We start from the raw sequence: 26830 nt of genomic DNA, 5'->3' as shown, positions 1-26830 counted from the left end.
CTTGTAACAATCCTAGTATTACAACATAAATGTATCACAATATCCCTCGTGTTTATCTTGGTGCTCGCACAGTGTTTGTGCAGCCTGCTAGTATTTTACATGACCTGTCATGCTGGAACTGCTCCTGTTTATTTATAGATCCACTGTACTAGGTGGTATGGGACACAGTTTTGGAATTTTGCATTGTCCGAAGTTCTCGGTCTAGACACAGCGATGGGTCAAGTTTATGAATGTTTTTTAATTGGTATTTTGAGGACAATGGAAAGGATAACCCTAGAGGCCAGGGCTGGATCATAGGGAGGGCTCTGGGGGCGCGTTTCTGGGGCCCCCACTACTTTACTCATAATAAGGCTCCCACCATTATTGTCTGACAGTCAGTTCACAGCTTTGAGCTGATTGTCTCTAGGAGTGATGCACAGCGACGTTGCTTCCCTGCCTCCATGTGACATTTATTTCCTGACTCAGCGTCCGCACCGGCCAACCTTACCTAATATCATTCCGAATGTAGCAAGTTTTTCAGAAACTGTGTTTCAAGTAGAGTACACCAGATTCCCCCTTAGTACCTAACTCTGGTTGGCTGAACTGGTTGCCAGTCAAGTCCTAGCCAACTTGTGTTAGGTTTACTTCCTCAGCAATCACTCAGCCGCCTTTCCCCAACCCGCCGAGTGATCTGTTATAGGAGGAGAGAGAAGTCTCAGGGAAGCAGCGGCACATGGGACTGTCGTGGCAATTGGGATATAAATGAATGCTAATTTAGAATAGTAATGTGCACCACTTTCAGAACTATATTCTGTGGGGCCCCACCAACGTTGATCCGACCCTGCTATGAGCGTAACTATAGGGTTGTAGAAGTAGCAGGTACATCCTAAGGCTACATTCACACTGCTGTTGCCCGCCCGTACCGTAGCGGGCAACGGCAGTGCACGGGGAGAGGAGGTGAGCGCAGCTCACCCCCTTCCCTCTCTATAGGGATACATGGCGCACGGCGCCGTACTACGGGTAAAGATAGGACAGGTCCTATCTTTCTCCCGGGTACGTAGCGGTACGGTGCCGCACGTGTGCTGCACCGTACCGCTCCTGTAGGGCGCCGTGCGCCCATTGCCGTCTATGGGGGACGTATATCGGCCGTATATACGTCGGCCGTATATACGTCCCCTATACGGTTGTGTGAATGTAGCCTAACATTGTAGGTAGTGGTAAGCATAACCACCCCTGGAGGGCCCATTGTATCCCAGTCTGACTCTAAGGATAGGTCAATATTTCCTGATCATCAAAAATTCCTATGAAAAAAACTAGTTATGAAATATTCAGGATTATTGGACTATAAAGGGGTAAAGGTATAATTTATTAAAAATTTTTATAGCAAAATCGTAAAATCCATATTTTTGCAGCCGTACACACCTCATGCCATGATTAAATCCGTAATTATCTTTGTATAAATCACCATCCATCGCTTTCTCTTAACTTTCCCTTGTATTACATGAGCCGTCTGGTGAAGTACTCACAAATAACAAGTATTATTCACTATCTGGGGCAAGACTAGAAGGTAAATATGGATTATACTGTATATACTGTATATCAGTGCCTCTGGTCAGTGTCAAACACGGCTCACGCCTGTTTCTGCATCCTATTTCTCCAAGAAAACCCCATTGTTCACTACACTATGGGGGTCATTTACTAAGGGCCCGATTAGCGTTTTCCCAACGTGTTACCCGAATATTTCGATTTGCGCCGATTTTCCCTGTATTGCCCTGGGATTTTGGCGCCCGCAATCGGATTGTGGCGCATCGGCACTTGCATGCACGCAACGGAAATCGGGGGTCGTGGCCGAACGAAAACCCGACGGATTCTGAAAAACTGTCGCATTTAAAAAAAAGAAAGTGTTGCGGGACTCGAGATTACCTTCACCTGGTATAGGCCGGTGAACTTCAGTGCATACCGGGGAACTTCAGCGCAGCAGCGCCACCTGGTGGACGTCGGAGGAACTACCTTAGTGAGTCCCAGCCGGTCCCGAATCCACCGCAGAGAACGCGCCGCTGGATCGCGAATGGACCTGGTAAGTAAATCTGCCCCTATATTCTCCCAAAAAACAGGAAACGACTGGTTTATTAGTAGAATTATTAGTCGTCTCCTCTGGGGGGATTCCAACATAGGTTTATAGAAACAAAATGTTCTTAAAACACACTTTATTTCTTTAGGTTTAGTAATTAAGAGGGTTTCCACCATTAAATATCTGATTCAATTTGTACATGGTGTTAAAAAAAATCTATTATTGACAAAATAGGGCACCATCTGCTGTTTAGAATGTATTGAAGTTTGCACGTCCACCTACTATGCTGAGTGCTGGTGGACGCACATGCTCAGTCACTCCCCCCACAGACAGGTCTCTGCAAAGTCATCTCTGGTCACTGTAGCTCAGCCAATAGGAATAGCTTCCTGTCCTGCTTGTCAGAGAGCAAGAGACTCTGCAGATCATGGCAGAATAGCTGAGAAGACTCCATTTACCAGAGAGGTAAGGTAATTGTCAGCTGCAAGTGGAGGACAGAGATTGACAAGAGTGCACCCACAGCAGTACAACGGGTGATACAAAAATTTGAAATACACAGTAATAGAAAAAGTTTTTTTTATGAAAAAAATCATTGACTATTTTCATACCAACCTCTCATTTCATAGACTGCTGCGCTGGCTTTCATGCGACACAAATTGGAGGGTGGCCCGTCGGACGATCCGACTGATTCGGACTGAGTGCGGGATTTAACTTTCAAATTGTGTCACAAGCCCAAGCACTTGCATACACCGGGAAGAAGAAGGTGAACTCCGGCGGACCTGAGCAGGGAAGCGACACATGCTGGATATCGGGCACACAGTGCATTATCGTCGGACATCTTTCTTTCTATCTATGGGTTTTGAACCAACAATATTCTAAAATAGATTTTTTGATGTCCTCTGTTCCAGTCATGGAGGTGGAGAGCTGCAGTTTACAGTCTGTATACCCCACCTTTTCACTGACATTGATAACCCAGCCCCCCTCATGAATGAAAGAGACGTGACTCTCTGAAGACAATTCCTAAGGGCAGCAGGAGCTTTATTTCACTTCAAATAGCCAGGGGGAGGCTACAGAAAAGTGAAAAATGTGTCTATCTCTCAAAGTTCTAGCAAGTGATTGGGGGTCATTTACTAAGGGCCCGATTTGCGTTTTCCCGACGTGTTACCTGAATATTTCTGATTTGCACCGATTTTCCATGAATTGCCCTGGGTTTTTGGCGCACGCGATTGGATTGTGGCACATCGGCGCCGGCATGCACACGACGGAAATCGGGGGGCGTAGCCGAACCAAAACCCGACAGATTCGGAAAAACCGCCGCATTTAAAACAAAAAATTGGTCGCACGGGCCATACTCACATGCACCAGGAAGAGATCAGTGAATTCCGACGCAACTCGGTGGACCTCGGCGCAGCAGCGACACCTGTTGGACATCGGGCGCAGGACCTTCATGAATCGCCGGAAGACCCGAACGCTCGTCAGAGAAGCCGCCGCTGGAACGCGAATGGACCGGGTAAGTAAATGTGCCCCATTGTGTTCAACTTCCTACTGCCCCTGAAGGTAACCTATATCAGGTTAGAAAGCTAATTGCTGCACATTGGATTAAGCCAATGCCTCCATCTACAAAGGAATATAAAAATAGGGTAAATAACGTAATGCGACTAGAATATGGATTGTATAATAATAAGAAAGAAGAAGAAGAAGACATACTATACTATAATAAGAAATATTATTGGAAAATATGAGATAATCTGGAGTAAGTGGCTGGATGTTCCAGGTTTGCCGTCACGGTCACTGCAATACCAACTTTCTTTATCCACCTAGTAGGATAACTAGACTGGTATACCTTAGGGCGCAGCAGTGAGACCTGTCAATCAGGACCAAGGAAGAGGCATACACCGGACCCATTGGACTCACATCAGGTGAGTTCCAAATAACTTTACAAACTCATTTTTTAACATTGCAGCTAAGGAAAGGAACCATTTAGGGATGAGGGAGGGGCTTTTTATTCATAGATTTTAATGAAGCATTTATTTTGGGCAGGTTCTTGTTAACTCTAGATTAAACCTGTTAAATGTTAGACAAGTCCTATAAATATGGCAATAAAATAATTTCAGTTTTAAAGAATTGTGTTTATTCATATTATCTGATAATCTGATAAAGATTTAAAGGCTCTGAATTAAGAAGAGTTTATTGACACAAGAAAGGGATTGTTAAAGGGATTTTCTACTTTAGACACTTCCCCTGCTGTAACCCTTAATTAGTAGGGGTTCAGTTTCTCTGCAGCGCCACCACAGGAGAAATTAAAGATTACACCAAAAGCATTTACATTAATGGGTTAAATGTGTAATTCAGGTCAGGACAGATCCTCCAGGGCAAGAAAGATGAGAATCCTACACTGAACTCCCCTCTATTATCTGGGAGTGTATGAGTTTCCTGACCCCAGATAACCCCTGGGCAGTTAAGGACATCATCTTGTCTCGCCAGACACTGCATGGAGTAAGACAAGTCATGTCAGTTTATACTTTTATCCAGAACTCCCCGGCTGATACTTAAGTTCCGCTTTGACTCATAGTAGATATTATCCAATTACCTATAAGTCTAGAATAACTCCTAACGACCCCACATTGCCAATCAGCCAGATCCATGGATCATCTTCCATCATCTGTTCTAAATTCCTAATATTCAGATATATGAGTAAAAGTAATCAGATTTTTGGTGCGATTCCACAAGGTTGAGCACATTGGGGCAGATTTACTTACCCGGTCCATTCGCGATCCAGCGGCGCGTTCTCTGCGCTGGATTCGGGTCCGGCCGGGATTCACTAAGGTAGTTCCTCCGCCGTCCACCAGGTGGCGCTGCTGCGCTGAAGTTCCCAGGAGGCGCGCTGGAATGCCCTGAAATTCACCGGCCTATACCTGGTGAAGGTAAGTGTAATTTTCGCTACACATTTTTTGTTTTAAATGCAGCGGTTTTTCCGAATCCGTCGGGTTTTCGTTCGGCCACGCCCCCCGATTTCCGTCGCGTGCATGCCAGCGCCGATGCGCCACAATCCGATCGCATGCGCCAAAATCCCGGGGCAATTCAGGTACAATCGGCGCAAATCGGAAATATTCGGGCAACACGTCGGGAAAACGCGAATCGGGCCCTTAGTAAATGACCCCCACTGTATCCTAGAGCAGATTATTTAAAGGGGTGTTTATGTTTACTTAAAATTCTTTTTCTGATCCAGGCTCTGTTGTTTCAAGTGTCTGGTATTAAAGCCATGTAAATGGGGCTAAGCTGCAATACCATATACAGCCACATGGAAAAGAGTGGCACTATTTCTAGCTCTATTTTTGCTATTCTTGTAAAATTGTTGGTCTTTATCCCTTTAAGGAACTCGCCCTTTTTTGTTTTTTTCATATTCATTTTTCACTCCCCACAATCAAAAATCTATAACTTTATTTTCCTGCGTAACAAATTGCACTTCATAGTGATGGTGTTAATTATTCCATGCCGTGTACTGGGAAGCGGGAAATAAATTCAAAATACAGTGAAATTGGTGAAAAACAGGAATTTACAGCTTTCACTGTGCGCCCCAAATGACATGTTTACTTTATTTTTTGGGTCGGTAGGATTACGGGAATACCAAATTTCTACAGGATTTATAATGTTTTCATACATTTACAAAAATGAAAAACTTGCGTAGAATTTTTTTTTTTATTTTGCCATCTTCTGGCGCTTTTAACTTTTTTATACTTCGATGTATGGTGCTGTGGGTGGTGTCATTTTTTGTGACTTTTGATAAAGTTTTTAATGCTATCATTTTCAGGACTATATGACCTTTTGATCACTTTTTATTGATTTTTTAATATTTTTCAAAAAAAAGTGCCATTTTCCACTTTGTGCGCTATTTTCCATTACGGGGTTAAACACAGTGAAAAAACGTTATTTTGATAGATCTGGCATTTTCGGAGGCAGCGATACCTAATGGGGGTCATTTACTAAGGGCCTGATTCGCGTTTTCCCGACATGTTACCCGAATATTTCCGATTTGCGCCGATTGTACCTGAATTGCCCCGGGATTTTGGCGCACGCGATCGGATTGTGGCGCATCGGCACCGGCATGCGCGCAACGGAAATCGGGGGGCGTGGCCGAACGAAAACCCGACGTATTCGGAAAAGCCGCCGCATTTAAAAACCGAAATTGTGTCGCTTGGGATGCGCTTACCTTCACCTGGTCCAGCTCGGTGTATTCCGGCGCGTTCAGTTGATTTTCAGCACAGCAGCGCCACCTGGTGGACGGCGGAGGAACTACCTTCATAAATCCCGTCCGGACCCGAATCCTGTGCAGAGAACGCGCCGCTGGATCGCGAAAGGGCCGGGTAAGTAAATCTGCCCCAATGTGTTTATGATTTTTTACTGTTTATTTATATTTATATCAATTCTAGGAAAAGGGGGTGATTTGTATTTTTAGGTTCTTTTATTATAATTTTTTTTTTTTACTTTTTTTTCTTTTTACTTTTACTATTTTTCAGAACCCTAGGGTACTTTAACCCTAGGTTGTCTGATCGATCTTATCATATACTGCCATACTACAATATGGCAGTATATGGGGATTTTCATCCTCATACATTACAATAGACTTCTTCATCCCAGTGGTTTCCTTGGGGCACCTCATAAACACAACATGAAGAAACATGAAGATACATTCCTGCCCTTTGGAGTTGTTTTTAAGCTCTGGTCACGTAAAGATGAGCATGGAGAACCTCACTGCCTACATCCAGCCATGATAAGACCTTTCTACATACCTAGGACTACTTCAGAACTCCTCTATATTATTGCATTCTATCCCCCTACTCCTTTTGGATTGTGACTGAGAAATCATACTACCATCTGTATACAGACAGTTTTTTTTTATCAAAAATCATCCATTAAATCCAATAATTGGTTCATCTCTTCCCGTCGTCTTACAGAAGAGGGAACCCACTGAGGAGGTAGAATGGTAAGCTCAGTGAATGACATGTTATAGGAGGACACAATCCAATCATGTCAATTCAAGTCCAAAAAGAAATGTTTATCAATTTATTATCAATGCGGATCCAAACCGCACTGTTCGGGTTCCCAATCCTGAACACAGGATTCAGTCCGAATTCAGTGTTCAGGTTCTGTTGACCAGAAAGGCTGGTTGAAGCATTTAGCACCCAGCAACCAGGATGGGCATGGCTGTGGTTGGCGACGGGGGAATATGTGACCCTAATGTATAGGAGGTGAGGTCATAGGTCCCAGCGCGGAGAGCGAGTCAGAAAAGGCTGCTGCTGGAGCTAGGGAAAGTCAGACAGGGAACTAGAAATTTAACAATTGCCCTTTTCAGGGAAAGTTGAAAAACTGCTAGAGAGCCAGTGAGAGACAGTGAGAGATTTTTAAAAATTGAGTCGGTGACAATAACTGTGTGTGCTTACCCATACCCTCTTATACAACAGTGACAGTAACTGCATGTGTATACCCCTACCTGGTCGGCTCCAGGTTTCAAAAGGCCCCTGGGTGGTAGAGCCTCAGTGGGCCCCTTTGGAGTGAACTCACATGACGGCATTCGAAATTCTGAAACTAAAACAGTCTCCTGTTCTCTAAAATATTCCATAACAGAAAACCCCCTCATGGTTATTTAATATAAAGCCCCCCTTACCCCCATATAGATTCATTAGATACAGCCCCCCTCACCCCCATGCATTCCTTATGTACAGCTCTGTGTGGGGCCCTCTTACAGCTCTGGGCCCTGGCACTTGCCCGGGTATGCCCAGTGCTGGCACCGGCCCTGAGTGTAGTGACAGTAACTGCATGTGTATACCCCTACCATCTTTAGTGTAGTAACTGCATGTATATACCCCTATTGTAGTGTAGTAACTGTAACTGCATGTATATACCCCTATCGTCTTGTAGTGTAGTAACTGTAACTGCATGTATATACCCATACTGTCTTGTACTGCAGTGTCAATAACTGCACGTGTGAACCCCTAGCACCTCATAATGCAGTGATAATAACTGTGTGTGTACATCTACACCATTTTATCACACAGTCACAGTAACTACAGGTGTATACCCTTTTATAGCGCAGGCACAGTATCTGCACGTGTATTCCCATACCCTCTACCAGCACAATGGCAAGAACTTTGAATTTGTAAAAATGAGTTCTTCTACTGGTGTTGTAGAGAGAGGGGGTGTTAGGTTTATGCCTGCTACACCTTCCTCTGGTAGTATTAAGCATATTCTTGTAGGCCACATAGCACTGTAAGAATGGGGAGGCCAGACGAAGTTGAGGTAGATTATAGCTCAAGTTCCTTCAGATTGTCTTCAACTTCTTCCCACCTCAACCCCTTTAAAACAACAAGGACATCGAAGTCTTGAAGGCAATGACAGTTCGGAAGAAGAGTTGGTGGGGGCCACATAGCCCCAGGTAGCCCAGCAGAAGATATTGTAGGGTGCAAAGGTGCAGTGGTCAGTCCACAACTATCTTTGTGCAGAAGATAAAACATGTTTCATTTTCACACTGCGACGCTAGTCCTTGAAACGAGGGAAAAGTCTGAACAATCTCAGCTCCATGTGTATGACCAGGCACCGGCAAACAAAACATGAGCTGCAGTGGATGAGGGTATATTGAGGGGCAGCTAAAAATTTTAAATATTTGCCCTTCAGGGAATGGACAATAACTGTGCACTTTTACTAAAGTGAGAATAACTGCATCTGGACAGCCACGGGAATTTGCAGAGCAGTGAGAGGAACAATTTATAGCCATAGTCACCGGTGCCGATTACTGGGTCACCACCCTGCCATAGGGATTTTAGAACATCCTTGACTCCACCACCGGAGCTAGATAGAAGCACCACCACATTCTGGCACTATGGGGGAGTTCTCATCTGACATTGAGGGGTCAGTGGCAGCAAGAGGCCGAGGAAGAGGTTCCCAAAGTTACCAATGCACAAGGGGCACCAGCACAACCTCAGACAGTAGTGTTTGCATGGGCACAATGCTTATATTATTATTTTAAGTACATATTTTTTTTTACTTGACCATCCCCATTTTGCAGTCCTCCACCCCTTCCATCATTTTACAGCCATTTTTGGGTCTTTTGTTCCAAGTTCAGTCAAACTCGTTGAAACTGAACTCTGGTGGGTTCACTCAACACTATTCGTGACTGAAAAAGCAAAGTGATAATTAGAAATTCCAATGTTCCGATATCCCAGTTGTGAAGTTCTAGAGGTTGGTTGGGACATCTCATACTGTAGCAAGGACTGAAAGGAGTGCAGATACTTGAACTTTTATTTATCCCAACTGGATACTGACTTCTTGGCAGGACTCGGCTTGGCTGACCTCTAGAAAGGCCAGACTTGTCTTACTCCTATATCTCTCTGGAGGCTGGACGCCTCTGCAGTTATGGTCCTCTTGGTCACCAGCCAACAAAACTCAGTGACCAGCCCCTTCTGGATAAGTAATTATAATAAAATTTGGTCAGATATAGGGAGATCGAGTTTAAAACTTAGTTTCTTTTGATATTCATCAACTGTGATCCGATAGATTAGCTCATTCCTAGACTAGAGCATGCCCTCAATCCTATAGACTATGCCCCACTTGTGCCCCTCTCTAATATGCTATAATCTCTTAATCCACCACTTATATACCCTTACCATTCATGTGCCCATTCCTAAATGCCATGACCCCCCACTATATCCTCTCTTAACCGTATGGTGTCCCTTAGGCCCCATCACATTCCTGTATAATATGGCAGCCCTATACATTTTGATATATACCCCATACTTCCACTCCTATGAACTTCACACTATCTTTCCTCCACTAATATATGGGGCCCCCTGTCCTATAGTTTTTGATAAACGGCTAAGGATGAAATTAGCAACAAATTAGCAACAAATGAACCTAGGGTAGATGTTGCCCAAGGAGACATACCCTAAGGATAGAAAAAACAGACCTATTAGAAATAGCGCTGATCCAAAATATTTCCAAAGTGGGGTCCGTTTATTGGGAAGATAAAAGAGTGGTGTCCAAATAAATGGACACCACCATATTTTGGATCAGCACCATTTCTAATGCATCCATTTTTCACTCCTTGGGGTACGTCTACAACCTACTCTAAGTTCATTTGTCACTACTACACACCCCTGAGGCCACATACACCACAGGGGAAAGAACAGGGCTGCAATCACACAGCTGTTACTAAGCACAACTTGCAAGGGTTACTATACCTTTATTAATTTATGAATTTAGCGCTATTTTTCAATTTTTTTTTTATTTTTGAGCATACTACTAAGGATGAAATTATTATATTCTATGTGCATGTTCCTGAGGATACCCTCTCTGTAGTTGGACGCCCTAGGAATAGCCCCTCAAGTGCCGAATGGCAAATACTGTCCTGACTTTTGCATCCGAAACTCAAAAAATGTACAACAATCTGATAACAGGACTAACAGCTGGCAAAAATACACAGTCTTGTAGGTAACGTATTATTACTGTACATCATGCGGAATACATCACCTCATCTGGGAGCCGGGTCACGAGGACAAGATGTTCTGACATCTTCAACTTATTCCTCGTCTGCTTTTGTGAAATCGTTGAGTTGTCTTGAAATTGGCGTTTTAACCTAAAATTTTCACGGTCTTCTTCTACCACCCTAAGTTTTGTTTTCCCCCCGATTAGTAAAACGTAATCCCCTCATCTCTGCATTTTTAATTTGTTATGCAACGTTTCCAAACTTGAGAAGAAGCAGTCGTGTTTTACAGCGTCGCAAACAGTAGTGTCTGTTCCTAAGTGCCGGGGAGTTATGTAAATGAAGACTAGTAAAATAAACCAATCCCGCTATGACATAACAAGGCTATTTAGCTCACAAGCCGTTACTTTACACTGAATGACATGGGTAGTGTTTCTCCATGACCCCGTTGTGAAAATACCAAGTCGAAATTATATTCTGCAAATAGAAATATCTCTGGATGACCCTTGCTCGTGCCAAAGGTGGTGCGCTGCTTTTCTTCATATATATATATATATATATACACACACACAGGGATGGGCTAAAAAAAATTTAACACGAGAAAAAAGGCTACCTACTGTATTCAACAATTACAATATTTAAAATGCATTTCATATTAATACACTATTTAAATAAACCTTTTGTTTCTAAAATTAATTAACATATTAGGGCATATTTACTAAGGGTCCACAGACCGCGATTCCGTTGTTTTTTCCCCAATATTTCCGTTTCACGCCAAATTTGCGCCGAATTGCCCCAGGTTTTTAGTGCACGCGATCGGATTGTGGCGCGTCGGCTTGCATGCGACAGAAATCGGTGGGCGTGGCTATCGGACAACCCGACAGATTCAGAAAAAAAACGGAATTTAAAAAAGGATTTGTGTTGCAAGATCAGCACTTACATGCACCAGGAAGAAGAAGATGAACTCCAGCTGACTTCGGCGCAGCAGCAACACCTGGAGGAACTCAGACGCACAATGTTCGTGAATTGTGCCGGACCCGAATCCTCATTGGACAACACACCGCGGGATCGGGTAAGTAAATCTGCTCCATTATATGGACAATATAAAGCCCCTTTACCAACCCATAAATACAGAAGAGACAAGAACATACTATCAATACAGCACCAGAGACAAGAACATATCATAAATATAGCACTAGAGCCAAGAACATACCAGAAACAGCCCCATAACCAAGTACAATACTAAGTATTGTCAGGATTCGGGGTGTGTGAATCCACTGGACCACTGCGGGAGGTGGTACTAGCCGACACCTGGGACTGGAGTCTAAGTGGCACCTGGTTTTCACCAGAGCCCGCCGCAAAGCGGGTTGGACTTGCTGTGGCAGGGTGCCACCAGGTCGTTCCACAGGTGCGACTAGCCCACGGTGGCAGCCGAGGTCTAGGTACCTTAGCAGAAGACAGTCTCGTGGTCGGGTCCAGGCACAGGGTCAAGGCAGGCAGCAGAGAAGCAGGGTCAAGTCCAATCTGGGGTCAGCATGCTTGCACTTACCTTCACCAGAATAGGTCGGTGTACTTGAGTGCATTTCAGCGGACTTCAGCGCAGCAGCGCCACCTGGTGGACGTCGAAGGAACTGCCTTAGTGAATCCCGGCCGGACCCAAATCCCCCGCAGAGAACGCGCCGCTGGATCGCGAATGGACCGGGTAAGTAAATCTGCCCCATTATGTTCCTCCCTTCATCATCTTATCACAAACATAATGCTGTACTGCTGTTCCCTTAGAGATTGCTATTCTGTCTGCACAATAACCATTATAGCAACATTCCTCTCACAGTGACCAATATAGTAACAGTGCACCCATAAAGTACCCAATATAGTAATGGTGCCCTCACACAGTAGTCAATATAGTCCAAGTGCCCACCCACAGTAACTAATCTAGTCACAGTGCCTGCAAATGAGTCACAGTGCCCACACTAATGAAGCCAAAAGTCACATTTCTCCCACAGAGAAGCCAATAGTCACATTGCCCCCATACAGTAGCCAATACTCACAGCCATCCACATTAACTAGTAGTTATAGCACCAACCCTACAATGGCCAATAGCAGCCCCAGGCAGCCATTTGTCAAATGCCTGTCCCCAGTAATCAATAGACACAGTGCCTGCCTACCTAAAAATGCATATTGGGGGATTGTATTAAATAAAATTTCGAGATTTGTAAGATTTTTTATGCTTTTTTTGTGCTCCTAAGTCCCTACAGTCCCACAGTGTAGCAGTATTATTACGTTACCGTAGTAGAACGTTTTTCCTTCTTTTCTATTGGCGCCAACCACCAGAAGAGGAAAAACTTTCTACTACCGTGCCCTGTCTGCTTCGACGCTCCTGCCGAGAATCTCCATGTGCAGTGGCACCAAAATTGATTATAAAAAGCCAATATTCGAGTGGTACCAGTCATAAAAGGTGAGCGCAATCCCATCCACCTAAAGATAGACATCCAAGATACGGGTTTACACATGTGGTGCTCCCGACATCCCAAATAGGCAAATTAGCATTTTGGTGCACCATGGGTTTGGCTACGAGGTGCTGTGCCCAGTTTCACAAGGGAGCCAAGACACCTAATCAAGACTGTGTGGGGGCACCTGATGGGGAAACTGGATAACACTGGGAGGGGGGGGGGACTGCACATGGTGGCCAAGCCCAAGTTACAACAAAATGCTTATTTGCATATATATGAATAAATTAAAAAATTTCTTATACATTCAGGACACAGATTTTCTCAAGACAGCCATGTTTATGATGCAAGATAGTTCACCTACAAGACCATATTTTGAGTTTATATGTGAGCATCAGCAAAAAAATACAGAAAAAACAAATAACAGCATATATGGAAAAAAAAATATTTCTGCGTGCAGCAAAGCCATAACAAAAAATTCTTGTGGTCCTAAAGGGGTTAAGGTAGAGAATAAGAAAGGAAATAACTAACCAAAAGATAAAGATATTCTTAGAAATGTTAAGAGTTCAACCTTTCACATTCTGCCTCGTGTCAAAATAAATCAAGATCAATTCCTGCAATTTTCCAGCAAAAAAAGAAAGTGCAAAAAGCCCCGTCACGATGGAAGTGTGAATCGCTACATTTGGCCTGAATTTCCTCCTGGGAAGAAAGTTCTACAAGGTCTTATGTGTTTAGGGGGTCTGGAGCGAGGCCTCGGAGATTGACGCTACCCAACAATCCCACTCTTCAGAATCGCTCTGGGAAAGCTCATCAGGGATAAATACCCCATTGAGGGCTGAATTTTTCCTACCCCTCGCCACATCTGACCCCCCTCAGTACTACCTGTGATACCTGGGCTTGCGGTGAAGGGTGAAGGCCAGTCATGCAATCGCAGCAGATGCCAGACTCCCGATGTCTACATCCAAAGTCCCTACTTGTTCGGGGAAAACGTCTTTTCCAAAATGACTCCAGGGGTCAATGACTTTCTAGAACAGTCTTCCTTACATAAATAAACCACCTTACCTCCATGTATATCAAGCAAAAGTTCACCTTCAATTACTAAAGTTACTGGGAAAACAAGTGTTTGACTTGTGGTATAAAGGGATTCCAAAATATTTCTTGGGGAGGGGGGGGGGGAATCACTTACATTTATGTTTTTTTTTTGTTTAGAAAAATTCAGCTCAGTAATATTTTTTAGTAGTATTTTCTCCAGAGGATAGATGACACGTAAAGGGGACGCCATGATATATCCAATCGGTAATGTCAGACAGTATAACCATGTCAGCTCCTCGAGGCATACACTAGGGTTTGTCATCCATTGAGGTCCCACCCCACGAACTTATATAATTGTGGGGGGTGTCCACCTTAGAGGGGACCTCACTAATCCTAATAGGGAAAGGGCTCATCTTGCAGGGAACGGCAACCACTCCCATGTGCCATGTCGTAATATTCTTAGGATTGGTGGGCGTGTAGCAGGTAGTACCACCCCAACAATTAGTGAAACACTAACCAATAATATGATAATTTCACAAGCTATTCCTGATGAATCCCCCATACAGGCTGTACTCTTGTGTCACCCCCTCATCCTCATAGACTGTAAGCTCTTGTGTCACCCCTTCATCCTCATAGACTGTAAGCTCTTGTGTCACCCCTTCATCCTCATAGACTGTAAGCTCTTGTGTCACCCCTCATCCTCACAGACTGTAAGCTCTTGTCACCCCCACATCCTCATAGACTGTAAGCTCTTGTGTCACCCCCTCATCCTCATAGACTGTAAGCTCTTGTGTCACCCCCTCATCCTCATAGACTGTAAGCTCTTGTGTCACCCCCTCATCCTCATAGACTGTAAGCTCTTGTCACCCCCTCATCCTCATAGACTCTAAGATCTTGTGTCACCCCTCATCTGCATAGACTGTAAGCTCTTGTGTCACCCCTTCATCCTCATAGACTGTAAGCTCTTGTGTCACCCTCTCATCTGCATAGACTGTAAGCTCTTGTGTCACCCCCTCATCCTTATAGACTGTAAGCTCTTGTGTCACCCCCTCATCCTCATAGACTGTAAGCTCTTGTGTCACCCCCTCATCCTCATAGAGTGTAAGCTCTTGTGTCACATCCTCATCCTTATAGACTGTAAGCTCTTGTGTCACCCCCTCATCCAAATAGACTGTAAGCTCTTGTATCACCCCCTCATCCTCATAGACTGTAAGCTCGTGTGTCACCCCTCATCCTCACAGACTGTAAGCTCTTGTGTCACCCCTCATCCTCATAGACTGTAAGCTCTTGTGTCACCCCCTCATCCTCATAGACTGTAAGATCTTGTGTCACCTCCTCATCCTCATAGACTGTAAGCTCTTGTGTCACCCCCTCATCCTCATAGACTGTAAGCTCTTGTGTCACCCCCTCATCCTCATAGACTGTAAGCTCTTGTGTCCCCCCTCATCCTCATAGACTGTAAGCTCTTGTGTCACCCCCCTCATCCTCATAGACTGTAAGCTCTTGTGTCACCCCCCTCATCCTCATAGACTGTAAGCTCTTGTGTCACCCCTTCATCCTCATAGACTGTAAGCATTGGTGTCACCCTCTCATCTGCATAGACTGTAAGCTCTTGTGTCACCCCCTCATCCTTATAGACTGTAAGCTCTTGTGTCACCCCCTCATACTCATAGACTGTAAGCTCTTGTGTCACCCCTTCATCCTCATAGACTGTAAGCTCTTGTGTCACCCCCTCATCCTCATAGACTGTAAGCTCTTGTGTCAGCCCCTCATCCTCATAGACTGTAAGCTCTTGTGTCACCCACTCATCCTCATAGACTGTAAGCTCTTGTGTCACCTCCTCACCCTCATAGACTGTAAGCTCTTGTGTCACTCCCTCATCCTCATAGACTGTAAGCTCTTGTGTCACCTCCTCATCCTCATAGACTGTAAGCTCTTGTGTCACCCACTCATCCTCATAGACTGTAAGCTCTTGTGTCACCTCCTCACCCTCATAGACTGTAAGCTCTTGTGTCACCTCCTCATCCTCATAGACTGTAAGCTCTTATATCCCACCTCACCCTCATAGACTGTAAGCTCTTGTGTCCCCCCTCATCCTCATAGACTGTAAGCTCTTGTGTCACCTCCTCATCCTCATAGACTGTAAGATCTTGTGTCACCCCTTCATCCTCATAGACTGTAAGCTCTTGTGTCACCCCCTCATCCTCATAGAATGTAAGCTCTTGTGTCACCCCCCTCATCCTCATAGACTGTAAGCTCTTGTATCCCACCTCACCCTCATAGACTGTAAGCTCTTGTGTCCTCATAGACTGTAAGCTCTTGTGTCACCCCCTCATCCTCATAGACTGTAAGCTCTTGTATCCCACCTCACCCTCATAGACTGTAAGCTCTTCTGTCACCCCCTCATCCTTATAGACTGTAAGCTCTTGTGTCACCCCCTCATCCTCATAGACTGTAAGCTCTTGTGTCACCCCCTCATCCTCACAGACTGTAAGCTCTTGTGTCACCCCCTCATCCTCATAGACTGTAAGCTCTTGTGTCACCCCCTCATCCTCATAGACTGTAAGCTCTTTTGTCACCCCCTCATCCTCATAGACTGTAAGCTCTTGTGTCTTCCCCTCATCCTCAAAGACTGTAAGCTCTTGTGTCACCCCCTCATCCTCATAGACTGTAAGCTCCTGTGTCACCCCCTCATCCTCATAGACTGTAAGCTCTTGTGTCACCTCCTCATCCTCATAGACTGTAAGATCTTGTGTCACCCCTTCATCCTCATAGACTGTAAGCTCTTGTGTCACCCCCTCATACTCATAGAATGTAAGCTCTTGTGTCACCCCCCTCATCCTCATAGACTGTAAGCTCTTGTATCCCACCTCACCCTCATAGACTGTAAGCTCTTGTGTCCTCATAGACTGTAAGCTCTTGTGTCACCCCCTCATCCTCATAGACTGTAAGCTCTTGTATCCCACCTCACCCTCATAGACTGTAAGCTCTTCTGTCACCCCCTCATCCTTATAGACTGTAAGCTCTTGTGTCACCCCCTCATCCTCATAGACTGTAAGCTCTTGTGTCACCCCCTCATCCTCATAGACTGTAAGCTCTTTTGTCACCCCCTCATCCTCATAGACTGTAAGCTCTTGTGTCTTCCCCTCATCCTCAAAGACTGTAAGCTCTTGTGTCACCCCCTCATCCTCATAGACTGTAAGCTCCTGTGTCACCCCCTCATCCTCATAGACTGTAAGCTCTTGTGTCACCCCCTCATCCTCATATACTGTAAGCTCTTGTGTCACCCCCTCATCCTCATGGACTGTAAGCTCTTGTGTCACCCCCTCATCCTCATAGACTGTAAGCTCTTGTGTCACCTCCTCATACTCATAGACTGTAAGCTCTTGTCACCCCCTCATCCTCATAGACTGTAAGATCTTGTGTCACCCCTTCATCCTCATAGACTGTAAGCTCTTGTGTCACTCACTCATCCTCATAGACTGTAAGCTCTTGTGTCACCTCCTCATCCTCATAGACTGTAAACTCTTGTGTCACCTCCTCATCCTCATAGACTGTAAGCTCTTGTGTCACCTCCTCATCCTCATAGACTGTAAGCTCTTGTGTCACCCCCTCATCCTCATAGACTGTAAGCTCTTGTATCCCACCTCACCCTCATAGACTGTAAGCTCTTGTGTCACCCCTCATCCTCATAGACTGTAAGCTCTTGTGTCACCCCCTCATCCTTATAGACTGTAAGCTCTTGTGTCACCCCCTCATCCTCATAGACTATAAGCTCTTGTGTCACCTCCTCATCCTCATGGACTGTAAGCTCTTGTGTCACCCCCTTATCCTCATAGACTGTAAACTCTTGTGTCACCCCCTCATCCTCATAGACTGTAAGCTCTTGTGTCACCCCCTCATCCTCATAGACTGTAAGCTCTTGTGTCACCCCCTCATCCTCATAGACTGTAAGCTCTTGTGTCACCCCCACATCCTCATAGTCTGTAAGCTCTTGTGTCACCCCCTCATCCTCATAGACTGTAAGATCTTGTGTCACCCCTTCATCCTCATAGACTGTAAGCTCTTGTGTCACCCCCTCATCCTCATAGAATGTAAGCTCTTGTGTCACCCCCCTCATCCTCATAGACTGTAAGCTCTTGTATCCCACCTCACCCTCATAGACTGTAAGCTCTTGTGTCCTCATAGACTGTAAGCTCTTGTGTCACCCCCTCATCCTCATAGACTGTAAGCTCTTGTATCCCACCTCACCCTCATAGACTGTAAGCTCTTCTGTCACCCCCTCATCCTTATAGACTGTAAGCTCTTGTGTCACCCCCTCATCCTCATAGACTGTAAGCTCTTGTGTCACCCCCTCATCCTCACAGACTGTAAGCTCTTGTGTCACCCCCTCATCCTCATAGACTGTAAGCTCTTGTGTCACCCCCTCATCCTCATAGACTGTAAGCTCTTTTGTCACCCCCTCATCCTCATAGACTGTAAGCTCTTGTGTCTTCCCCTCATCCTCAAAGACTGTAAGCTCTTGTGTCACCCCCTCATCCTCATAGACTGTAAGCTCCTGTGTCACCCCCTCATCCTCATAGACTGTAAGCTCTTGTGTCACCTCCTCATCCTCATAGACTGTAAGATCTTGTGTCACCCCTTCATCCTCATAGACTGTAAGCTCTTGTGTCACCCCCTCATACTCATAGAATGTAAGCTCTTGTGTCACCCCCCTCATCCTCATAGACTGTAAGCTCTTGTATCCCACCTCACCCTCATAGACTGTAAGCTCTTGTGTCCTCATAGACTGTAAGCTCTTGTGTCACCCCCTCATCCTCATAGACTGTAAGCTCTTGTATCCCACCTCACCCTCATAGACTGTAAGCTCTTCTGTCACCCCCTCATCCTTATAGACTGTAAGCTCTTGTGTCACCCCCTCATCCTCATAGACTGTAAGCTCTTGTGTCACCCCCTCATCCTCATAGACTGTAAGCTCTTTTGTCACCCCCTCATCCTCATAGACTGTAAGCTCTTGTGTCTTCCCCTCATCCTCAAAGACTGTAAGCTCTTGTGTCACCCCCTCATCCTCATAGACTGTAAGCTCCTGTGTCACCCCCTCATCCTCATAGACTGTAAGCTCTTGTGTCACCCCCTCATCCTCATATACTGTAAGCTCTTGTGTCACCCCCTCATCCTCATGGACTGTAAGCTCTTGTGTCACCCCCTCATCCTCATAGACTGTAAGCTCTTGTGTCACCTCCTCATACTCATAGACTGTAAGCTCTTGTCACCCCCTCATCCTCATAGACTGTAAGATCTTGTGTCACCCCTTCATCCTCATAGACTGTAAGCTCTTGTGTCACTCACTCATCCTCATAGACTGTAAGCTCTTGTGTCACCTCCTCATCCTCATAGACTGTAAACTCTTGTGTCACCTCCTCATCCTCATAGACTGTAAGCTCTTGTGTCACCTCCTCATCCTCATAGACTGTAAGCTCTTGTGTCACCCCCTCATCCTCATAGACTGTAAGCTCTTGTATCCCACCTCACCCTCATAGACTGTAAGCTCTTGTGTCACCCCTCATCCTCATAGACTGTAAGCTCTTGTGTCACCCCCTCATCCTTATAGACTGTAAGCTCTTGTGTCACCCCCTCATCCTCATAGACTATAAGCTCTTGTGTCACCTCCTCATCCTCATGGACTGTAAGCTCTTGTGTCACCCCCTTATCCTCATAGACTGTAAACTCTTGTGTCACCCCCTCATCCTCATAGACTGTAAGCTCTTGTGTCACCCCCTCATCCTCATAGACTGTAAGCTCTTGTGTCACCCCCTCATCCTCATAGACTGTAAGCTCTTGTGTCACCCCCACATCCTCATAGTCTGTAAGCTCTTGTGTCACCCCCTCATCCTCATAGACTGTAAGCTCATGTGTCACCCCCTCATCCTCATAGTCTGTAAGCTCTTGTGTCACCCCCTCATCCTCATAGACTGTAAGCTCTTGTATCCCACTTCACCCTCATAGACTGTAAGCTCTTGTGTCACCCCTCATCCTCATAGACTGTAAGCTCTTGTGTCACCCCCTCATCCTCATAGACTGTAAGCTCTTGTGTCACCTCCTCATACTCATAGACTGTAAGCTCTTGTCACCCCCTCATCCTCATAGACTGTAAGATCTTGTGTCACCCCTTCATCCTCATAGACTGTAAGCTCTTGTGTCACTCACTCATCCTCATAGACTGTAAGCTCTTGTGTCACCTCCTCATCCTCATAGACTGTAAACTCTTGTGTCACCTCCTCATCCTCATAGACTGTAAGCTCTTGTGTCACCTCCTCATCCTCATAGACTGTAAGCTCTTGTGTCACCCCCTCATCCTCATAGACTGTAAGCTCTTGTATCCCACCTCACCCTCATAGACTGTAAGCTCTTGTGTCACCCCTCATCCTCATAGACTGTAAGCTCTTGTGTCTCCCCCTCATCCTTATAGACTGTAAGCTCTTGTGTCACCCCCTCATCCTCATAGACTATAAGCTCTTGTGTCACCTCCTCATCCTCATGGACTGTAAGCTCTTGTGTCACCCCCTTATCCTCATAGACTGTAAACTCTTGTGTCACCCCCTCATCCTCATAGACTGTAAGCTCCTGTGTCACCCCCTCATCCTCATAGACTGTAAGCTCTTGTGTCACCCCCTCATCCTCATAGACTGTAAGCTCTTGTGTCACCCCCACATCCTCATAGTCTGTAAGCTCTTGTGTCACCCCCTCATCCTCATAGACTGTAAGCTCATGTGTCACCCCCTCATCCTCATAGACTGTAAGCTCTTGTATCCCACCTCACCCTCATAGACTGTAAGCTCTTGTGTCACCCCTCATCCTCATAGACTGTAAGCTCTTGTGTCACCCCCTCTTCCTCATAGACTGTAAGCTCTTGTATCCCACCTCACCCTCATAGACTGTAAGCTCTTGTGTCACCCCTCATCCTCATAGACTGTAAGCTCTTGTGTCACCCCCACATCCTCATAGACTGTAAGCTCTTGTGTCACCTCCTCATCCTCATAGACTGTAAGCTCTTGTGTCACCCCCACATCCTCATAGACTGTAAGCTCTTGTGTCACCCCCTTATCCTAATAGAATGTAAGCTCTTGTGTCACCCCCTCATCCTCATAGACTGTAAGCTCTTGTGTCACCCTCTCATCCTCATAGACTGTAAGCTCTTGTGTCACCCCCTCATCCTCATAGACTGTAAGCTCTTGTGTCACCCCCACATCCTCATAGACTGTAAGCTCTTGTGTCACCCCCTTATCCTCATAGACTGTAAGCTCTTGTGTCACCCCTCTTCCTCATAGACTGTAAGCTCTTGTGTCACCCCTCATCCTCATAGACTGTAAGCTCTTGTGTCACCCCCTCATCCTTATAGACTGTAAGCTCTTGTGTCACCCCCTCATCCTCATAGACTATAAGCTCTTGTGTCACCTCCTCATCCTCATGAACTGTAAGCTCTTGTGTCACCCCCTTATCCTCATAGACTGTAAACTCTTGTGTCACCCCCTCATCCTCATAGACTGTAAGCTCCTGTGTCACCCCCTCATCCTCATAGACTGTAAGCTCTTGTGTCACCCCCTCATCCTCATAGACTGTAAGCTCTTGTGTCACCCCCACATCCTCATAGTCTGTAAGCTCTTGTGTCACCCCCTCATCCTCATAGACTGTAAGCTCTTGTGTCACCCCCTCATCCTCATAGTCTGCAAGCTCTTGTGTCACCCCCTCATCCTCATAGACTGTAAGCTCTTGTATCCCACCTCACCCTCATAGACTGTAAGCTCTTGTGTCACCCCTCATCCTCATAGACTGTAAGCTCTTGTGTCACCCCCTCATCCTCATAGACTGTAAGCTCTTGTGTCACCTCCTCATACTCGTAGACTGTAAGCTCTTGTCACCCCCTCATCCTCATAGACTGTAAGATCTTGTGTCACCCCTTCATCCTCATAGACTGTAAGCTCTTGTGTCACTCACTCATCCTCATAGACTGTAAGCTCTTGTGTCACCTCCTCATCCTCATAGACTGCAAGCTCTTGTGTCACCTCCTCATCCTCATAGACTGTAAACTCTTGTGTCACCTCCTCATCCTCATAGACTGTAAGCTCTTGTGTCACCCCCTCATCCTCATAGACTGTAAGCTCTTGTATCCCACCTCACCCTCATAGACTGTAAGCTCTTGTGTCACCCCTCATCCTCATAGACTGTAAGCTCTTGTGTCACCCCCTCATCCTTATAGACTGTAAGCTCTTGTGTCACCCCCTCATCCTCATAGACTATAAGCTCTTGTGTCACCTCCTCATCCTCATGGACTGTAAGCTCTTGTGTCACCCCCTTATCCTCATAGACTGTAAACTCTTGTGTCACCCCCTCATCCTCATAGACTGTAAGCTCTTGTGTCACCCCCTCATCCTCATAGACTGTAAGCTCTTGTGTCACCCCCTCATCCTCATAGACTGTAAGCTTTTGTGTCACCCCCACATCCTCATAGTCTGTAAGCTCTTGTGTCACCCCCTCATCCTCATAGACTGTAAGCTCATGTGTCACCCCCTCATCCTCATAGTCTGTAAGCTCTTGTGTCACCCCCTCATCCTCATAGACTGTAAGCTCTTGTATCCCACTTCACCCTCATAGACTGTAAGCTCTTGTGTCACCCCTCATCCTCATAGACTGTAAGCTCTTGTGTCACCCCCTCATCCTCATAGACTGTAAGCTCTTGTGTCACCTCCTCATACTCATAGACTGTAAGCTCTTGTCACCCCCTCATCCTCATAGACTGTAAGATCTTGTGTCACCCCTTCATCCTCATAGACTGTAAGCTCTTGTGTCACTCACTCATCCTCATAGACTGTAAGCTCTTGTGTCACCTCCTCATCCTCATAGACTGTAAACTCTTGTGTCACCTCCTCATCCTCATAGACTGTAAGCTCTTGTGTCACCTCCTCATCCTCATAGACTGTAAGCTCTTGTGTCACCCCCTCATCCTCATAGACTGTAAGCTCTTGTATCCCACCTCACCCTCATAGACTGTAAGCTCTTGTGTCACCCCTCATCCTCATAGACTGTAAGCTCTTGTGTCTCCCCCTCATCCTTATAGACTGTAAGCTCTTGTGTCACCCCCTCATCCTCATAGACTATAAGCTCTTGTGTCACCTCCTCATCCTCATGGACTGTAAGCTCTTGTGTCACCCCCTTATCCTCATAGACTGTAAACTCTTGTGTCACCCCCTCATCCTCATAGACTGTAAGCTCCTGTGTCACCCCCTCATCCTCATAGACTGTAAGCTCTTGTGTCACCCCCTCATCCTCATAGACTGTAAGCTCTTGTGTCACCCCCACATCCTCATAGTCTGTAAGCTCTTGTGTCACCCCCTCATCCTCATAGACTGTAAGCTCATGTGTCACCCCCTCATCCTCATAGACTGTAAGCTCTTGTATCCCACCTCACCCTCATAGACTGTAAGCTCTTGTGTCACCCCTCATCCTCATAGACTGTAAGCTCTTGTGTCACCCCCTCTTCCTCATAGACTGTAAGCTCTTGTATCCCACCTCACCCTCATAGACTGTAAGCTCTTGTGTCACCCCTCATCCTCATAGACTGTAAGCTCTTGTGTCACCCCCACATCCTCATAGACTGTAAGCTCTTGTGTCACCTCCTCATCCTCATAGACTGTAAGCTCTTGTGTCACCCCCACATCCTCATAGACTGTAAGCTCTTGTGTCACCCCCTTATCCTAATAGAATGTAAGCTCTTGTGTCACCCCCTCATCCTCATAGACTGTAAGCTCTTGTGTCACCCTCTCATCCTCATAGACTGTAAGCTCTTGTGTCACCCCCTCATCCTCATAGACTGTAAGCTCTTGTGTCACCCCCACATCCTCATAGACTGTAAGCTCTTGTGTCACCCCCTTATCCTCATAGACTGTAAGCTCTTGTGTCACCCCTCTTCCTCATAGACTGTAAGCTCTTGTGTCACCCCTCATCCTCATAGACTGTAAGCTCTTGTGTCACCCCCTCATCCTTATAGACTGTAAGCTCTTGTGTCACCCCCTCATCCTCATAGACTATAAGCTCTTGTGTCACCTCCTCATCCTCATGGACTGTAAGCTCTTGTGTCACCCCCTTATCCTCATAGACTGTAAACTCTTGTGTCACCCCCTCATCCTCATAGACTGTAAGCTCCTGTGTCACCCCCTCATCCTCATAGACTGTAAGCTCTTGTGTCACCCCCTCATCCTCATAGACTGTAAGCTCTTGTGTCACCCCCACATCCTCATAGTCTGTAAGCTCTTGTGTCACCCCCTCATCCTCATAGACTGTAAGCTCTTGTGTCACCCCCTCATCCTCATAGTCTGCAAGCTCTTGTGTCACCCCCTCATCCTCATAGACTGTAAGCTCTTGTATCCCACCTCACCCTCATAGACTGTAAGCTCTTGTGTCACCCCTCATCCTCATAGACTGTAAGCTCTTGTGTCACCCCCTCATCCTCATAGACTGTAAGCTCTTGTGTCACCTCCTCATACTCGTAGACTGTAAGCTCTTGTCACCCCCTCATCCTCATAGACTGTAAGATCTTGTGTCACCCCTTCATCCTCATAGACTGTAAGCTCTTGTGTCACTCACTCATCCTCATAGACTGTAAGCTCTTGTGTCACCTCCTCATCCTCATAGACTGCAAGCTCTTGTGTCACCTCCTCATCCTCATAGACTGTAAACTCTTGTGTCACCTCCTCATCCTCATAGACTGTAAGCTCTTGTGTCACCCCCTCATCCTCATAGACTGTAAGCTCTTGTATCCCACCTCACCCTCATAGACTGTAAGCTCTTGTGTCACCCCTCATCCTCATAGACTGTAAGCTCTTGTGTCTCCCCCTCATCCTTATAGACTGTAAGCTCTTGTGTCACCCCCTCATCCTCATAGACTATAAGCTCTTGTGTCACCTCCTCATCCTCATGGACTGTAAGCTCTTGTGTCACCCCCTTATCCTCATAGACTGTAAACTCTTGTGTCACCCCCTCATCCTCATAGACTGTAAGCTCCTGTGTCACCCCCTCATCCTCATAGACTGTAAGCTCTTGTGTCACCCCCTCATCCTCATAGACTGTAAGCTCTTGTGTCACCCCCACATCCTCATAGTCTGTAAGCTCTTGTGTCACCCCCTCATCCTCATAGACTGTAAGCTCATGTGTCACCCCCTCATCCTCATAGACTGTAAGCTCTTGTATCCCACCTCACCCTCATAGACTGTAAGCTCTTGTGTCACCCCTCATCCTCATAGACTGTAAGCTCTTGTGTCACCCCCTCATCCTCATAGACTGTAAGCTCTTGTATCCCACCTCACCCTCATAGACTGTAAGCTCTTGTGTCACCCCTCATCCTCATAGACTGTAAGCTCTTGTGTCACCCCCACATCCTCATAGACTGTAAGCTCTTGTGTCACCTCCTCATCCTCATAGACTGTAAGCTCTTGTGTCACCCCCACATCCTCATAGACTGTAAGCTCTTGTGTCACCCCCTTTTCCTAATAGACTGTAAGCTCTTGTGTCACCCCTCTTCCTCATAGACTGCAAGCTCTTGTGTCACCCTCTCATCCTCATAGACTGTAAGCTCTTGTGTCACCCCCTCATCCTCATAGACTGTAAGCTCTTGTGTCACCCCCTCATCCTCATAGACTGTAAGCTCTTGTGATCAGGGCCCTCTCTCCTATTGTTCCATATGACTATTTGTCCTCTGTAATGTAATATTATAGTTGTATATGCCTCCTATGATTTGTAAAGCCTCTGAATATGATGGCGCTAAAGAAATAAAGATTATTATTATTATAGATGTCTGCAATTAAGCTTTATTGTTAATCCTTGTTCCCTTGACAGCCCAAAATTATGAAATTATGAAAAGTTATAAAATCTACCTTTTCCGACATACAAATTCCACTTTAGAACCTTTCCTGCACGTAACCCGGGGACTGGCTGTATCTCACCTCTCGGTGGATTTTAACATAGTTATAGTTTAGTTTTCATGTTTCAATTTCTCACTCCCCAATTTCCAAAATCCATGATTTTATCATTTTCATGTTTAAAGAACGACCTGAGGGCCTGTTATCTGTGGAACAGATTGTACTTCCCAGTGTTAGTATTTAATATTCCATGTAATGTACTAGGAAGCAGGAAAAAAAAATCCAAATTCAGTACAAATGACAAAAAAATGTAGTTCACTCTGGTTCATATGCAGTTCATTATTTAATCTACGGCACAAATACCTTATTCTCTTTATTTTCTGGGTCTGTATGATCACAAAAACTTCACATTTATATGGTTTTTGTTATGTTTTTATACCTTAAGAAATGTAAAATATTTTTTTTTTCTGTATTGTAAGGCCAATAACTTTGGTGTACGAAGCTGCTGTTTTTATTGCTACCTTTTTGGAAACTGTCCAAGCTTTTGTGTTGGGAAATTGCAAAAATTTGATAGATTTGATAGACATTTTGGGATTGAATATGATCAATGATTATGTTTATCGTTATTTATGTTCTACGGAAAGGGAGTGATCTGGAATGTTATATATATATATATATATATTTTTTTTTAATATTCTTTCTTTTTTTTAGCTTTATTTTTTTACGGCCCCCTAAGTTACTTAAACCTTAGGGGGTCTGATTGCTGATACAATATACTGCAATACTACTGCCATTCCAATATACTGCCAATTTATTGCATCTCTATGAATCCTTGCCTCTGGGAGGGTTTATTAAAGATCTCACTTGAAGAATCCCGGCAACCAATCAGCACTCCCCAATGACCTCATGGCGGATT

This window comes from Engystomops pustulosus, chromosome 4 (assembly GCF_040894005.1).
Source record: "Engystomops pustulosus chromosome 4, aEngPut4.maternal, whole genome shotgun sequence".
NCBI lineage: Eukaryota > Metazoa > Chordata > Amphibia > Anura > Leptodactylidae > Engystomops > Engystomops pustulosus.
Note: the sequence above shows the minus strand (reverse complement) of the source record.